This window comes from Vombatus ursinus, unplaced genomic scaffold, assembly GCF_900497805.2.
Source record: "Vombatus ursinus unplaced genomic scaffold, bare-nosed wombat genome assembly UNPS02014778.1, whole genome shotgun sequence".
NCBI classification, from domain to species: Eukaryota; Metazoa; Chordata; class Mammalia; order Diprotodontia; family Vombatidae; genus Vombatus; species Vombatus ursinus.
In genome coordinates this window covers 53,967,791-53,973,547 of record NW_020954556.1, presented here as the reverse complement: position 1 = coordinate 53,973,547, position 5,757 = coordinate 53,967,791, and the positions used below count along the sequence as shown (strand labels likewise).

General features: G+C 37.2%; 1 pseudogene; it reads right to left on the bottom strand.

The window, feature by feature from the left end:
- Positions 1-3,759: 3,759 nt before the first annotated feature.
- Positions 3,760-4,349, bottom strand: LOC114045225 (annotated as a pseudogene).
- Between the last annotated feature and the right edge of the window lie 1,408 nt (positions 4,350-5,757).

Below are 5,757 nucleotides of genomic sequence, written 5' to 3'. Positions count from 1 at the left end.
CACAGGTCGCAGTGAACCTGGAGCAGGCCTCAGAGGACTGAATCAGGGCAGCTGTGGAGGTTTCCAGATTTATCAACCCATGAATGCCAAAGACAACTTAGAAGGTCAGTGGGAAAAATCTGTGACTGCAGTGAGAGAGAGAAGCTAAGTCTCAGCCACAAGTCCCTAGTGTGGCACCAGGGTGATGGCTGCCTCCTGAACTTCTGGCCCACAGACTGAGGGGGAATTCAGTGGCTAATCAGAGGGGGATTGCAGGGATCTCTTTGCCAGTGCTGAGGCAGGAATCTCTTGCTTTGCCTGTGCTTGGATCTGGGCCACAGTTCTGAGGGGTGGTCCTGGGGCAAAGAGGAATGCTGGTGTGGTGGAGCTTGTTGTGGCGGTGGAGAGGAAACACCTCACCCCTTATCATACCACATTGGAAGAACTGAAAATTTACAGGTCCCTAGAAGTATCTCTGAAACGAGCTGTACAAAGCCCTGAAGCTTGGGACAGTACCTTCTCCACATTGGAAGCAGACTCTTAACTTAACAAAGAGTTTAAAAATCAAGTAATTGGCCAGGATCATGACTAAGCAGCGGAAAAAAGAGTCAGACTATATTATCTTACTTTGGTGACAAAAGAAGATCAAAACATACAATCAGAAGAAGACAACCAAGTCAAAGTTCCTACATCCAAAACCTCCAAGAAAAATATGAATCCATCCCAGGCCTTGGAAGAGCTCAAAAGGAATTTTGAGCAGCAAGTAAGAGAAGTAGAGGAAAAACTGGGAAGAGAAATGAGAGTGATGCAAGAAAATCATGAAAAACAAGTCAACAACTTGCTAAAGGAGACCCCAAAAAATACTGAAGAAAATAACACCTTAAAAAATAGACTAACCCAAATAGCAAAAGAGGTCCAAAAAGCCAATGAGAAGAATGGTTTAAAAAGCAGAATTGGCCAAATGGAAAAGGAAGACCAAAAGCTCACTGAAGAAAATACTTCCTTAAAAATTAGAATGGAGCAATTGGAAGCTAGTGACTTGATGAGAAATAAAACACTGTAAAACAAATACAAAAGAATGAAAAATTAGAAAACAATGTGAAATATCTCATTGGAAAAACAACTGACCTGGAAAATAGATCCAGGAGAGAGAATTTAAAAATTATTGGACTATCTGAAAGCCATGATCAAAAAAAGAGCCTAAACATCATCTTTCAAGAAATTATCAAGGAAAACTGCCCTGATATTTTAGTACCAGAGGGCAAAATAGAAATGGAAAGAATCCACTGATCTCCTCTTGTAACAGGTCACCAAAGTAAAACTCCTAGGAATATTGCAGTCAAATTCCAGAGTTCCCAGGTCAAGGAGAAAATACTACAAGCAGCCAGAAAGAAACAATTCAAGAACTGTGGAAACACAATCGGATAACACAAGGTTTAGCAGCTTCTACATTAAGGGACCACAGGGCATGGAATAAAATATTCTGGAGGGCAAAGGAGATAGGATTACAACCAAGAATCACCTACCCAGCAAAACTGAGTATAATCCTTCAAGGGAAAAATGGTCATTCAGTGAAATATAGGACTTTCCAGCATTCTTGATGAAAAGACCAGAGCTGAATAGAAAATTTGACTTTCAAATACGAGACTCAAGTGGAACATGAAGAGGTAAACAAGAAAGAGAAAACATAAGAGACTTATTAAGGTTAAGCTGTTTATGTTCCTACATGGAAAGATGATATTTGTAACTCATGAGACCTTTCTCAGTATTAGGGTAGTTGGAGGGAAAAATTAGATAGCTAGCTAGCTAGCTAGATAGATAGATAGATAGATAGATAGAGTGCACAGGGTGAGTTGAAGATAAGGGATCATATCTGGAGAATAAAATTAAGGGGTCAGAAAGGATTATACTAGGAGAAGGAGAAAGGGAGAGGTAGAATGGGGTAAATTATCTCAAAAGAACAGAAAAGAAAAGGCTCTTACAGTGGAGGGGAAACAGGGGAAGGTAAGAGGGAATGAGTGAATCTTATTCTCATAGGATTTGACTTAAGGAGGGAATAACATACACACTCAATTGGGTATGGAAATCTGTCTTACCCTACAGGAAAATAGGAGGGGAAGAGGACAAGAGAGTAGGGGGATGATAGAGAGGAGGACAGATTGGGAAAGGGGTAATCAGAAGCAAATACTTCTGAGGAGGGACAGGGTCAAAAGAAAGACTAGAATAAATGGGGGAGCAGGAGAGGATTAAGGGAAATAGAGTTAGTTTTTCACAGCATGTCTACTATGGAAGTGTTTTGCATAACTGCACATGTATAACCTATATTAAGTTGCTTGCCTTTTCAATGAGGGTGTGTGGGGAGGGAGGAAGGGAGAAAATTTGGAACCCAAAGTTTTAAAAACACATGTTTAAAAAAATGTTTTCACATGCAACTGGGAAATAAGAAATACAGGAAATCTGTACAAAAATCTATCCTGCCCTACAGGAAAATAGAAGGGGAAGGGGATAATAGAAATGGGGGGGAGACAGAAGGGAAGGCAGACTAGAGGAAGGGGTATTCAGAATGCATGCCATCTTAGGGTGGGAGAGGGGTAAGATGGGGTGAAAATTTGGAACTCAAAATTTTGTGGAAGTAAATATTGAAAACTAAAAATGAATAAATTTATTAATTAAAATTAAAAAAAAGAAATATGTCTATTGATTCTACTTTCTTCACTCTACATAAGGTCACATGAATTTTCTCTAGTTTCTGTGTCTTCCACAAAAAGTGCAACATGGGGCTTTCCTAAACCTCAATCCCTCTTTGACCTCATTTTATTACATGCTTTATAGTAGACAGACAGATGAGCCAAAGGGTTCAAATAGTTTAGTGATTTTTCTTGAAAAGTTCCAAATTGTTGTAATTGGTTGGACCAGTGCAAAGCTCTACCATGAGGATGTATTAAGTGCTCCTGTCTTAAATAGCATTGCTGGCTTGTTTTTGCTTTTGTTTTTGTTTTTGTTTTTTCATTTGTTTTGTTTGTTTGTTTGTTTTTTGTTTGTTTGTTTGCCAATTTAATGTGAGGTGAAACCAGTATTATTAAATGTTCATTTCTTTTAGTGATTTCCTGTAATATTTTGTTTGTTAACTCTATTTCTTAATTCTGAAGGTCATTTTTTTCCTGTCTTTTGAACACTTAGCAAGGAAATGGTTCTTAGTCTCATATTTTTTGTATCAATTTCCTATAGTAGATTTTATTCTGTTATTTGGTTAAACTATTTTTCCCAGTCAAGTTTCTTTTGGTTCTGTTTGTACATGTGCATATTAATTTTATACCTCTATCCTTTGGTTCATAATTCTCCTACTTATGACTGTGAAACCTCCTTTCATTCTCCTGATCGCACCCCATTGTGTGGGTGTTATTTTTTTTTATTTTATTTTTAAATGGTTGACTGAGAATCCATTTGGGACTCATTGTGGAAATAAATGCTGATCTAAACATTTTCTGCTAAACATATGATCAGTTTTCCTAGTAACTTTTGTCAAATTAAGGAGGGTCATGGTTTTAAAAGTAGGTACTGAATGGATGACTAGCATCAACTTTAAAAGTTACTACCAGAGTGGTGTTAAGGTGGAATTGAAACAACTCATTCTGCAAGTGAGAAAAGAAGTAGAGCTGTGACCTTGGAAAGACATGTATGAGGCAGCAATGGGCCTATATCATAAGACCTGGTAAGAAAGGTTCATTTTGGTTTGGGGAGTTTGGACTTAATGAAATGGTTTTGGAAAAATTATAATGTTCAATGTCCAGTTTCAAGTAGCATGTTTTCCACATCAAGCCTGCTGTTCTCAATATAGGTCTGGTACAACCATATAGAAAAGTAGCATAAAATGAGATCCTGGTTCATAGCATGAGTGAGTTCTTCCACAATGATGTGTTTGAGGAGCATTTCTTTCTTGTACATTTCTGGAAGCTTATGGGAAACTTCATAGAAGTAGGTAATGGGCCATGTATGGAAAAGAGGTGTTTGATAATTTCCATTTCCATGATGGTAATTTTCTAGGTTACAAATTCCTTTAGCGGTTGATATTAGCTTTTCCATTTTCAAGCCAAGTTTTCCAAGGTGTCATGAAGTTCTTTGCACAACATCTCAAGTTCCTCATTCTATTTTGGATGTTTGAGAATGAAAGCCAGAAGCAATGCTGTTGCATTCTAGCTCTACCTTGTCTTCAGTAAGTGGACTGATTTTGATGTTTCCCATTTTGTTTGCAACAGAAAACCCCATATTGTTGAGAGTCACCATTTCAATAATAAATTGTGCCAATCTGCAACATTGTCCTTAATTTTTCTTGCATTGACAGATAAGACAGTTCTTTTGGGAGTAACCATGCTAGAGTTCTTCATGTCCATGACTTCAGTGCCCAAGATCCTTTTTCATTCCTCTTAGTGGAGAAGAAGATTAGCCTGACACCTTGGAACAGGTAGTGTTCAAGTGGTCCTAGCTTTGAACATGAGAAGTGTAGTGAGACACACCTGTAGTTATGATACTTGAATAGCATAGGTTTCTTTGCATCTTCTTTCACTCTGATAATTAAAAAGGCACTACTTACCAAGGTCCCAAGATTATTATTGTTGAGTATCACATGGACTCGAAAGTCTGAAGAATAAATAATCTTAATGCAGAACAAAATTAAAGAATTGAGTTCAAAGCAAGAAAACATTAAAGAAGTGTTCACCTGGCTGATAAATTAATTTCCCTAATCACATAGATAGTTGGCAAAGAAAGTTAGTTCATTGGCAGCATTACTTAACTAAGGACTATAAGCAAATACCTTGCAATGAATCAATTGAACTTGCAATCAGATACCACACACTTTAAATCAAAGAATGTGGTGATGTCCTGAACAGAACACTTGTGACTTGAATAGGAATCCTGAGAATGCTTCATGAAGAGGCTTTGAAAGAGCCAATTATGTCTGATAGAAGACAGTGATCACAGGACCATGAATTTGAAATAAAAGTATAATGGTCTTACCCTCCCATCTGAACCCTTGGGAAACTTTTATGAAGATAGATGGCATGGATTGAGTGAGAAAGTCTTCAGGAAAGTGATTCTGGCTCTTCATAAGGACAAGAAGGAAGTGAAAGGCTCTCTATGACAATAGGTCTCTAGACATAGATATTTTTTACAAAGTGAATCTTGAAGCCAATATGTACCATAAATGAAGCTGAGCATGGGATGTCTGAAAAATAGAGGTATATGCTCTCATTAATCCTAAGAATAATCTTTTATCTGATTAGAAAAATATTTTTAAGCAGCATTATTCCTTATGAGAGTTGATAGACTTTTACTATATCATGATGGGACAATACTTAACAAAGTGGAAATAATCTACCTGGTTACTTAGTCCTCAATACAACTTGCATGTAATTGTAGCATTTATGTTATATAGCTAGGCCAGTTCATGTCCTTAGCTTGGTGTGTTATGAAAGCTATGAACCTTCTTTTCTGATAAAATGGCACAGATTATTACTCTCTTACCTTGCTCTGGATTTCAAAGTTCACTTAGGACAATCATAAATAGTGTCTGAAGCTTAACAGACAGAGAAGAAATGAACTAGTTTGTCTCTTATGCTATTAGCTAGATGCCATGTACATATCCATATAATTGATAACTCTGATATGTATGAAAGTAAAGAGGAGAGAAATTGTATATATAATTCTCTGTGCAATTACAGACAAAGAATGTACTTAGAAAAGGATGTTCTGCCTTTTAACCTCAAGGATTCATCCAAG